Source organism: Pelophylax lessonae (genome assembly GCF_965119305.1).
Source record: "Pelophylax lessonae genome assembly, chromosome: 3".
NCBI lineage: Eukaryota > Metazoa > Chordata > Amphibia > Anura > Ranidae > Pelophylax > Pelophylax lessonae.
This window is the reverse complement of record NC_138770.1, coordinates 603,159,253-603,171,597: the sequence shown is the minus strand read 5'-3', so window position 1 is coordinate 603,171,597 and position 12,345 is coordinate 603,159,253.

Genomic DNA, 12,345 nt, shown 5'->3' with positions numbered 1-12,345 from the left:
CGTTGGTCTGAGGATGGTAGGGAGAAGTGAGCTTTTGCTCAATCCGTAATATTTGACAAAGTGCTTGCCAAAATTTAGAGATGAACTGTGAACCACGGTCGGACAAAAGAGTCTTTGGAATTCCATGCAACTTGAACACATGTTTCATCAATAGTTCCGCTGTTTGTTTAGACGAAGGTAGTCTACGGATAGCAATGAAATGTGCCATCTTTGTCAAGTGGTCCACTGACACTAGAATGGCATTAAATCCCTTAGAAGGTGGTAGTTCTACTATAAAGTCTAAGGACACAACTTCCCATGGAACCTGGGGTATTGGTAGACTGCAGAGTAGACCAGATGGTTTTGTAGTGTCAATCTTGGACCTTGCACAGATGTCACATGAAGAAACAAATTTTTGTACAGACGTCTTCATATCAGGCCACCAAAACTGCCTGGTAAGCAAATTAAGGGTTTTCGTCATACCCATATGTCCTGCCATGGGCACGTCATGTGACAACTCCAAGATCTTGGTGCGCATAGTAGGGGGTATGTAAAGTTTGTCGTTGTAATAGAGGAAGCCTTCTGCATCAGTACTCAGTTGTGGTGGAGGTGAATCCAATCCTATACTGTGCAAAATCTCTTCCTTCAAGGAACGGACAACACCAATAATACGTTCATAGGGTATTATGGGAATGGAAGGGATTTCGGCGCAGTTATCTTCGATTAATCGTGATAGCGCATCCGCTTTTTTATTTTTGTCTGCAGGCGTGTAGGTCACTAGGAAGTTGAATCTTAGGAAGAATAATGACCATCGTACCTGTCGGTGGGAGAGAGTTTTGTTAGTCTGGAGGTATTGAAGGTTTTTATGATCTGTATATATGAGTATTGGTAACTGGGTACCTTCGAGTAGATGTCGCCAATTCTCCAGTGCCAGTTTTATGGCAAGCAACTCCTTTTCACCTACTGGGTAGTTCACCTCTGGGCTGCTTAGTGATTTTTAAAAGAAAGCAACTGGGTGGAGTGGTGAAGTATTTGTTGGTCGTTGGGAGAGAACTGCTCCTACTGCCATATTTGACGCATCTACCTCCAGAATATATTGGAGGGATGGGTCTGGATGGCGTAGTATGGGAGCAGAGGTAAAGCTTGCTTTTAACAAGCAGAAAGCTTGATTCGCTTCTTCTGACCATTTGAATGTTTTTTTTATACTTGTCAATTGTGTGAGAGGTCTCACAATAGCGGAAAAGTTCTTGATGAACTTCCTATAGAAGTTGGAGAATCCAAGGAATCGCTGTAATGCCTTACGAGTTGTTGGTATAGGCCAGTCCAGAATACAGGATATCTTGCTCGTATCCATCTTAATTCCAGTTTTGGATATGATGAATCCTAGAAATAATATTTCTTCCTTATGAAATAAGCATTTTTTTAATTTCACGTACAGATTGTGTGAGAGTAATCTGGATAACACAAGTCTTACATGTTTTATATGTTCAGGCATAGATCGCGAATAGATAAGTATATCGTCCAGGTATACTACGACACAGACATCAAGTAAGTCTCTAAAGATGTCGTTTATGAAGCTTTGGAAGGCTGCGGGAGCATTACACAACCCGAATGGCATCACAAGATATTCGAATAATCCGTATCTGGTTCTGAATGCTGTTTTCCACTCATCTCCATCACGGATTCGGATTAGGTTGTATGCCCCTTTCAGGTCTAATTTAGAGAAGTAAGTAGCCCCACGCACTTGTTCAATGAGTTCAGGGATGAGCGGCAAAGGATAGCGATCCTTTATCGTAATCGTGTTTAATTGCCTATAATCGATAATAGGCCTAAGACTAGAATCCTTATTGCGGACAAAGAAAAGTCCTGCAGCTGTGGAAGAAGTAGAGGGTCTGATGAACCCTTTTTTCAAATTCTCATCCAAGTATTCCTTGAGATGAGAAAGTTCATCCTGTGAAAGGGGATAAACATGACCGAAAGGCAATTTGCTGTTAGGGAGTAGATCGATAGTGCAATCATAATCCCTATGGGGAGGCGACACTTGAGCATTTTTCTCAAGGAATACTTCGGACAGATCCTGATAGCATAGTGGTGGAATCTCATCTGACACCACAGACAGGATCTTTCCATAAGATGGGAGGTTACACGTAATCTCACAATAGTGAGAAGGGAAGGCCAAAGTCCGTCTTTTCCAATCTATGATTGGTTGGTGTGTGTGTAACCAGGGAAGTCCCAAAATAATGGAAAAAATGGGGTGAGGATAGTATATCAAAGGTGATGGTCTCCACATGAGACTCGTTGGCAGTGGCAAGGAGTGCCTGTGTCTGGTTGGTGATTGGACCGGAAGACAATGGAATACCGTTAATGAAACTAACAGAAACAGGTTTAAGTTTTGAAATAATAGGTGTTTTATTTAAGGTAACAAAACGTGTATCAGGGGATGCGCAGTACATGCAGAGATTTCTGGATCTTCTTCTGGCTCGTTCAGTAGTTGATAAAGGTGGGCGTATAGTTCCTTCCTCCATGGGAGTAGGGTCAACGGCCGCAATCTGAGAAGGACTAGTTGATGGCATTCCCATTTTTTCAGCCCTTCTTTCTAGTAGTCGTCTGTCGATGTTGATACTAAGTTGTATCAAGGCATCCAAGGTGCCAGGTAAATCCGCTCGGGCGAGCTCGTCTTTAACAGCTTCTGATAACCCGAGTCTGAATTGAGTTCACAGAGATGTATCATTCCACCCTGAATCAAGGGTCCATCTTTTGAACTCTGCTACAAAGTCTTCTACAGGTCTCCTTCCTTGTTTTAAAGCCCTTAATTGAGCAGTACTCTGCCTATTGGGGTCTTCATATAAACTAGCAAGTTCTGCTAGAAATAAGGAATAGGAGTTGAGAATCTGATAATTTTTCTCAAAGAGAGAGTCTGCCCAGGCCCTGGGATCGCCCGTTAAGTATGAAATAACGGTACAGACTTTAATCTGATCAGTAGAGTATGTACGAGGTTTTAACAAAAAAAGCAATTGACATGCGTTTTTAAATTCACTAAATTTTTTCCGATCACCTGTAAACACTAGGGGAGGGTTTATTTTAGGTTCAGGGGGCTGAACAGTAGTAAGCCGTGAGAGACGGGTTACCTGTTGCGTCAGAGTCTGATTCTCTTCTTTTACTTCAGTAAGAGCAAGTATTAACGCATTTACTTGTTGTGTTAATTGTGTCACTTGAGTGGGTAATTCTGCTGAATCCATTTTTTTTCTGGTTCGTTCAATCTGTAACGCTCCTGCGTTTTTGTAGTAGGCTGGATATGCAGCTGCAAAATCTCCACTCAGTAGTCATGTAGAGATGTGTTGAATAACCAGATCCAACTCTCCAGACTCATCACTGTGGGCCTGTCAGCTTCAACATACTGATATATACACACTCAATAAGGCCCCTTTCACACTATTGCAACGCAATTTTGCCCCGATTTCGCGGCGCGATTTTTGCCGCGATTTTGAAAGCATGGGCAAGGCTATATGCCTCAAAATGCATTAAAATCGTGGCAAAGTAGTGCAGGAACTACTTTGAAGTCGGTGCAACTTCAAAACGCACTGATATGAATGGGGCTCATTGAAAATAATGGAAAACGACTTGTCATGCGATTTTGCGGTCCAAAATCGCGGGACAAGTCGCACTAGTGTGAATGGGGCCTAAGATGTTCCTGGAGTGGTGGAATGTATATGACAGTATGAAGGTGTTGTGCTGAAGGGACAGGAGTGAACAGTGATAGAGATGGTAAGTACTTGATAGGTTTGTTCAGGAGAGTACTAGATGGTATTAGGTAGAGTGCAGATAGGTTAGTAATCGAGTATGGTAACAGGTGGTAAGGACAGCAGATGACAATTACAGGATAGACTAACCCAGTGCAAGGATAGATGGTAGTAGACTCAAGAACTAGCAATCTATGTAGCAGTGCAGATGATAGATGGTGGTAGACTTAAGAGCAAGCAATCTATGTAACAGTGCAGATGATAGATGGTAGTAGACTCAAGAGCTAGCAATCTATGCAACAGTGCAGATGATAGATAGTGTAAGTAGGTTATGGAGGATTCCCCTGTGGGGTACTTATCACTAGCAAATGTTAGTAGTAGAGGGGTCCAGTAGAGAGGGGAAGATCCGGTAGTGAGATACAGGGATCAGTAGCGAGGTTCCGGTCTGCTCCAGGTAGAAGCAACCAGCTGGAGGTTCCGACAGCAAGACAGGCTTGAAAGCATGTGGATACACAAGGCAGGTTGAACGAACGATGTGAGTGAGAACGCCGGCGGTTGAAATAGCCGCTCTGCGGCGCTCAGCGATGACATCATCTTTCTTAAAGGTGTATGCGTACCACCTAGTAAGAAAGGTGGGACGCATATTTGGAAGGAAATAAATTATTAAGGGTACCAGAGGTACCAGAATCTTACATCGGGAAGCACTAGGAGCATCCACAAAACGGAGGTACCCAGTCAGGGTGTCAGTTGATCCATTACAGTGAGTATTCGTCTTCTTTTGCAAGAAAATTCAGGTTTAGTTTCAACTTTGCTTTAAGAGGTTAAAAGATACAGTATAAGAATGTCTAATCTGTAATTTGATGCCTTTTGGAGATTTTTCCATCTTTCCTTGGCTTCTTTATGCACATTAATACAAATTTTTACCTGGGGTGCCCAAACTTTCGATCCCCACTGTGTATATATATATATATATATAGATATATATATATATATATACTGTATATGACATAAAGTGAAAATAAAAATAAAAATAAAAAAAGTTTTTAAATTAAAAGCCGAATTTACTTTCTCTATCCCCTCATTTTAGCCACGGACTCAGCCCTGCGGTAAAATGCTAGCCCGCCACTGCCTCTGGAGGTGCTGTCCTGCATTTGGGGTGTCAGAGGGGTGCTACAGAACATTTTCAGCAAATGCAGAAAATACCAGTTGATCTTATCAGAAATACTGTGTCCTTGTCACTTCCTGTGAGCTGCGCCAAAGAATATTTTCCTAGCTATCATCTGTTAACTACCCCCTTATAATGGAGATGATGAGATATGGAAACATTTGGAGTCTATACCAGGGTGATAAACATGGCTTTCTCCATAGCAAGGTCCATAAAGACATGGATGAGCGAGTTTTGGGTGGAGGAATTTGACTGGCCTTCACAGAGTCCTGACCTCAGCCTGATAGAACACCTTTGGGATGAATTAGAGGGGAGACTGCAAGCCAGGCATTCTCATCCAACATCAGTGCCTGGCCTCACAAATGCGCTTCTGGAAGAATGGTCAAACATTCCCATAGACACACTCCTAGACCTTGTGGACAGAATTCCCAGAAGAGTTGAAGCTGTTATAGCTTCAAAGGGTGGGCCAACTCAATATTGAACCTCTATGAACTAAGACTGGGGTGCCTTTAAAGTTTATGCGCGTGTAAAGGCAGCTGTCCCAATACTTTTGGTAATATAGTGTAATTTTGGTTTTTTTGGGTATATATATATATATATATATATATATATATATATATATATATATATACACATATTAATTTCAGATTTCTGTTGTAAAATTAGTTGGTACTAAACACTACTGCAAGCAAAATTACAAGCATTCCAAAATTGTAAAAAATAGTGCACACAGTGGGACATGACTGCAGGTAAGCATGTGTTAACAAATCAACTTTTCAGCAGTGGTGGCCCATCCCCCTATCCATGCGTCCGGCCCCCCTAATCTACTTGCAGGGAGCCAGATGCATTGATTCCAATGGTTTTTTTTTTTTTTTTAAGCACGTGATTAGAGCCAGAGGCTTCAAAAAAAGGGTGGGCTCTGGGCGCAGAGCACTGTGCCCCAAGCCCACCCAGTTGTGTGACAATAGTGAATGAATATTGGCTATTGTCAAATGGATCCTCCTCCTGGCCAATCAGGAAGCGGGTCCTTAGACCCATTTCCCGATTGGCCGAAAGGAGAAGCCATGCCATTGGCCAAGGAGGAAGAGGAGGGAGTAGATGCAGGAGACTGAGGAGAAGCCTCCGCCGCCAGCTTTGCTGCCTGCCCTCCCCATGTTCACGGTGAGTGAGCCGCCGCCCGGGGGGGGGGGGTATGGTGTGGTTCGTCTGCCGCTTCCCCCCCACGGAGCACCAGCCGCCACTGCCTTTTAGCAGATTTTCTTGTAATTCAAATCAAAATGGACTGTTTATGAATGGAGACCTCTAACTGCCAGAAACATGTGGGTATATTTCAACATTTGTCAGTTTAAGCCCCGTAAACACGCTCCAAAAATCGGTTGATAGATTGTCTGTTTTTTTTTTTTTTTGCATGCTAGTCGCATATCGAAAAGGAAGAGTTTACTAACGTTACAAACATTCTCGTGTCACAGAAAAATTATTGGAAGTGATGTCATGTGCTGTAGTATCATACGAGACAAATTGTTGTGCTTGTCTAATCGGATAATCAGCTCTCGGAAGCCCTGTACTAACAACAGATTATCGTACGATCGCTATGAAAGCGGAATTCTTTGTTCGATTTTCAAATCGTGTGTACAGCCCTTAACCACTTCTGGACCGGAAGATTTTCCTGCTTAATGACCAGGCCATATTTTGCGATTCGGCACTGCGTTATTTTAATGAAAAATTGCATGGTCGTGTGACGCTGTACTTAAATTTTGGGTATAATAATGTATAATGTAGCCTTTAACATGTTCTGCTACCAATAAAACAACGATCTTTTGATCTAAGTGGGATTGTTATTGCTGATTTTGGGTGCTCCTTTAATTGACTACCACTAGAAACTTTGGAAACGGCCACTAGGCCGTATCTTATGGTAGCAGCCCAGACCCCTTAACAAGGGTCCACTGCCTTTTTTCTTCCAGTCGGGCCAGATTGATTGAGAGTTAATTTCCCCAAGTGGCCCTCTCTCACCTACCACCCACCCGTAGACCCTCTATCGAGCAGGTCAGTCCAGCGCAGCCATCAACTTTTAAGAAAAAACGAATCTTTGACATATAATTCCATCTCTACACATATAATTCCATCTCTACACCATACTCTGTAGTGGTGTTTATAGAAAGTTAAACACACTCAAGTGGCCTTGTTAAAAAATGAGCCCATTCCTGTGCTGTAAACCTTTATAAGTGGCAGTATTTTTCATCTATACATTAATGCCAGCCCTCAGCACTCATCCCCAATGTCTGAACAATATATGCTTCTCATCTTCTGCAAACATGCAATAGTGTCCTTAACCACTTCTGGACCGGAAGGATTTGCCCCCTTAACCACTTAAGCCCCGGAAGATTTTACCCCCTTCCTGACCAGGGCCTATTTTGCGATTCGGCACTGCGTGATTTCAACGGAAAATTGTGCGGTCATGCGATGCTGTACCTAAACGAATTTGACGTCCTTTTTTCCCCCACAAACAGAGCTTTCTTTTGGTGGTATTTGATCACCTGTGCGATTTTTTGATCATGCGCTATAAACAAAAAATAGCGTCAATTTTGCAAAAATAACCATATTTTTCACATTTTTTTATATGAAATTCCCCAAAAAAAATGTAAAAATCAAAATTTTTTAACATTTTAGGCCAATTTGTTTTATGCTTCATATGTTTCGTAAAAAAATATCGCAAAAAGCATATTTTGATTGGTTTGTGCAAAAGTTATTGCGTTTACTAAGGGAAAGATTTTTGTCATTTTTGTTGTTTTTTTTTTAACGAGTAATGGCGGCAATCTGCGATTTTTTTTGCGGGACTGCGACATTGCGGCAGACAGATCGGACCCTTGACTGACATTTTTGACACTTTTGGGGTTACCAGTGACATTACTACAGTAATCAGTGCTATACATATGCACTGTTATTGTAAAAATGACACTGGCAGGGAAGGGGTTAACTTTATTTGAGAAGGAGGGGTTAAGTGTGTCCCTAGGGGCGTGCTTCTAACTGTGATTGGATGTGGCTTGTGGTGTAAGAAGAGAGATCAACGGTCCTACATAGCAGAACCGTATGATCTCAATTCTTACACAGGGGAGAATGACAGGCGGCTTTGTTTACATTAGCCGCCTGCCTTTCTCCCGCTGTAACGGACAATCGCGAGTGCCCGGCGGACATGGTGCCCAGCAGCAATCGCAGCCGCTGGGCCCGCTGATTGGCTCCCCGTGTGGCAAATAGGTGCATGCACGCGCCCCCACTCGCGGTCCCGCAAAGCGACCTACATTAAGGGTATGTACTACTGGCGGTCGGCAAGTGTTTAAAATAAAACTGACACATTTTGTTCAGCTTTGGGGTGTGAAAGGACTCAGTAGAAGCTGCCATGTGGCCTCGGGTGGTCGACCTGAGGGACGGAGAGTCAGAGAGCAGCTGAACTCAGATGTCCTGCAGAGCTGAATGGAAGGGAAACACTGGAGAGGATCTGATTCTGCCTACAATGAGTACAGATCTGTGTCATGGGGCCTGTCCTGTGAGGGCCACCCCTTCTGCTAGAAGAGTTAGTGGACGGGTGTCAGTCAGGGAGATGCTAGAGAGTGTCCTGAAAATAATGTAATTGCATCAAGTCTGCTGCTAGAGAAAGCAAGAAGACCTAATTCTTCTGTACAAATGGCAGTAAGGTTAAAGCAGTGTGTCTGCTTCCACAAATAACCTGGTGAGGCCAAGTGAGAGTTGTCCTTATCTACTGTGATTAGTTCAAGTTGGAGTATCCCACTATTCCCTTCTCCCATCAAAGTTCCACAATAAATATCAAAAACCAAAACCCCTGGACTGGTATTTGAGTAACGAGCAACTGGGAGTAAGGATGGATGAATGAGGTGTCCGTCAGTGACTGCTGCAGGTAATCAGAGGGAGACCCAAGAAGTCATCACACATCAAGCCCTACGGGGACAGTGCTACACAAGGAAGATTTAAAATGCAGTGGGGTTGCACCCACAAGAGTTATTAACTCATTTTGTCAGGGGGAGGGGAGAAAAATTTTTACTTGATTCTCTGCTCTCCCAGCAGATTGCAGTCCCCCCACCCACCCCACCCGCTTGCCATTGACTGTCTTACAGTTTCATCATGTCTACGGACCCTGCTTTGGGCTTGATGACGCCAGGATCCTAGACCTGTAGAGCATGGGGGAGAAGAAGCTGCAGGGACCAGTCTAGCTGCAGGCAGGAGCAGCGAGTTGGGTAAAAAAAATATTTTTTTTCCCCCAATTAACCCTTGCAGTGCAGGCACAACCCCGCTGCAAGGGGAAATGTTTTAATTGCTTAGGGTTTAGTTGTTTAGGGCTTTTAGGGCTTGCTTGTACGGTGGATATGCAATGCAGTGCAGTGCAATGTGCAGCAACATAATTTATTGGCACATGCCAGTGTTGGAGTGTCATTCAGGATGAATGGCACTGCATCGCACCAACATATGTAACGTGCGTTGCGGTAAAGGGTGCAGTAACGCTCCTAATGTTTTAATTTTTTTTTGTTTTGCTTTAATTACTTCCCTATTGATTGCAATGCATATTTCCGACATATTCAGATATTCACCCAATTTTCAAGTAGATGCTGCCTCTTAGTTTTGCTCATATCTCCCCTTGCTTACCCAAATGATTAGTGATGGATTCAGTCAGTAACAGTGGCTCTCTGACTCCAGCAATGGGCCAATGGCAAATGATTGCTCGTATACTGAACTTACCTTGTCTGGTCACTAACTGGTATGGTCACACTGCAATCAACTGCCAGCATCCTGGACAATATTTTTAAAAACCAATTGCATTGTTCTGTATTACTTAAGTGCTATACTTGTATGAAAGCCACCATATTCTATACCTGCACCGAGATTCAGTCCTGAATTTTGGCCTAGGCCAACAAGGCCCAGGCCTAGGGCGGCACTTTGCAGGAGGGTGGCATAAAAGCCCCCCCGCCTCCACCTGAGACTCCATTGGCCACTGCTTGCTAGAGCCACCTGGCATCTAGCAAGCAGTGACCTCATGGCCATGACTCCCTGGACCTGCCCATAATTCAAAGTAATGGAGGATTTAACTTATTCCTCCTCTGCGCCTAGTGCTCCTAGGGCCCAAAGAGTCCCCCCTGGGCTGGCGACGGCAGGGTGCAAAGCAAAATCCGCTGCCTACTGCAGCCACTGCTGCCGAGCAGCGGCATCCTCACAGAGCAAGCGAGCGGGCAGGCCCGTTCTGGAGGCTGGCTAGAACCAGGAGCCGGGGAGGGAGAAAACCTCCACTGCCACGGCACCGCCCTGTCCTGAGCAGCAGCAGGCACAGCATTCCTGGTGCCTCCCAGAGCCTGCACTCCTTCTCAAAGCTCTTCTCTGCTCCCAGCTGGGACATCAACAGGAAGACAGGCTGACTGAGGGCCCAGAGGACGAGGAGGGGCGGGAGGTATGTTCATCACACACACCTACCCACAGACAGGGGGCACAGGAGGGACTGTAGGCAGGGCTAGGGGGTCTCCCACCCCCCTTCCTCTCCTCTTTCCCCCCTCACCCTCCCGCACCCCCTCTCACCCCCGCTCTCGTGAGATCTCAGGGGTTCATGCAGTCCTTCAATTTTGGAGGGAGTCACATCCATTAAACAGGAAGGGGTGGGGCAAATTTAGTCTTGCCTAGGGCAGCACAAATAGTATAGATGAGTGTTTATAACGTACAACCCCCCCTCCATTTTACATTAAGTCTCCATTTCACAAATCCATTTTAATCCCCATGAATAGGTCTCTGATCATTCCTAAATCAGCTTTACTGTCCTTGTACCAGGTTGCCTCTGAATGTCTGAATACCACTATTTCACTGCCAGAGAGGTGTGACTGAAATGAGAACTGTCTGTATTGCATCACCTACCCAATAAAATTACATTTTGCACTGCTATTTAGATTTTCCGGTGCAGGTTTAAAGTGATTTTAAACCTCTGAAATGGAAAGTGAACAAAGTATAGCACAGGCCCCAGACCAGGCTGGCTGATTTATTCCAGGCTCCATTCCCTATGAGGCACATGGCAGCCAGGCACACAGAAGTTCATACATCCTCCTGTCCATAGTCTTGAATAGACCTCCTGATCAGGTCCATCTGAAAAAAGAACAGGTGGCCTTACATAGGAGGGTTTGTTTCTTTTCTGTGTATAACCTGAGGCCAATCACTTCGCTGGGTATATGTAAGGGTTTACAACTACTTTAACTACTTCCGGTCCGCGCTATAGCCGAAAGACGGCTGCAGCGCGGACTCACATTTTCGGGAGGCCATCTTTAAATGGCCTCCCAGACACAGGCTCCCCACGCGCACCCGCGAGCGCGCATCGGGGAAAATCTGTGTTGGCCGTGTCCCTTGGACACAGCCAATCACAGATCGTGGTAAATGGCCAATCACAGCGGCCATTTACCACGTGATTGGGCCGTGCGATGAGAGATGATCTCATATGGAAACATATGAGATCATCTCTCATCGCCAGTGCTCCTTCCTCACACAGAGACTGCGTGTGAGGAAGGAGCAGAGATGATCAGCCGCCGAGGACACAGAAGAATGTAATCAGGGCACTGATCACCAGTGCCCTGATTACACAAGGTAAAAAACATACACAAAGTGCCCACCATCAGTGCCCGCCATCAGTGCCCCCATCAGTGCCCACAATCAGTGCCCATAGTGCTGCCAGTCAGTGCCCATCAGTGCCTGCTCATCTAGGCACTGATGAGCACTGACTGGCAGCACTATGGGCACTGAGTGTGGGCACTGATGGTGCTGCCCATCAGTGCTCATCAGTGCCGCCCATCAGTGCTCATCAGTGCCACCCGTCAGTGTCCATCAGTGCCATCCGCCAGTGCCCATCAGTGCTGCCCATCAGTGCCGCCTCTCAGTGCCCAGCAGTGCCACCTCTCAGTGCCACCTCACAGTGCCCAGCAGTGCCACCTCTCAGTGCCCAGCAGTGCCGCCTATCAGTGCTCATCATTCCCGCCTATCAGTGCTCATCAGTGCCGCCTATCAGTGCCACCTATCAGTGTTCATCAGTGCGGCATATTAGTACCTCCTCATCAGTGCCCATAAGTGCCACCTCATCAGTGCCCATAAGTGCCACCTCATCAGTGCCCATCAGTGCAGCCTATCAGTGCCCATCAGTGCCGCCTCATCAGCGCACATCAGTGAAGGAGAAAAATGTATTTATTTTCAAAATTTACTCGCAGAAAATAAGAAAAACTTTTTTTTTCAAAATTTTCTGTCTTTTTTCATTTTTTTTGTAAAAAATAAAAACCCCAGAGGTGATTAAATACCACCAAAAGAAAGCTCTATTTGTGTGAAAAAAATGATAAAAATGTCGTATGGGTACAGTGTAGCATGACCGCGCAATTGTCATTCAAAGTGTGAGAGCACTGAAAGCTAAAAATTGGTCTGGATGGGAAGGGGGTTTAA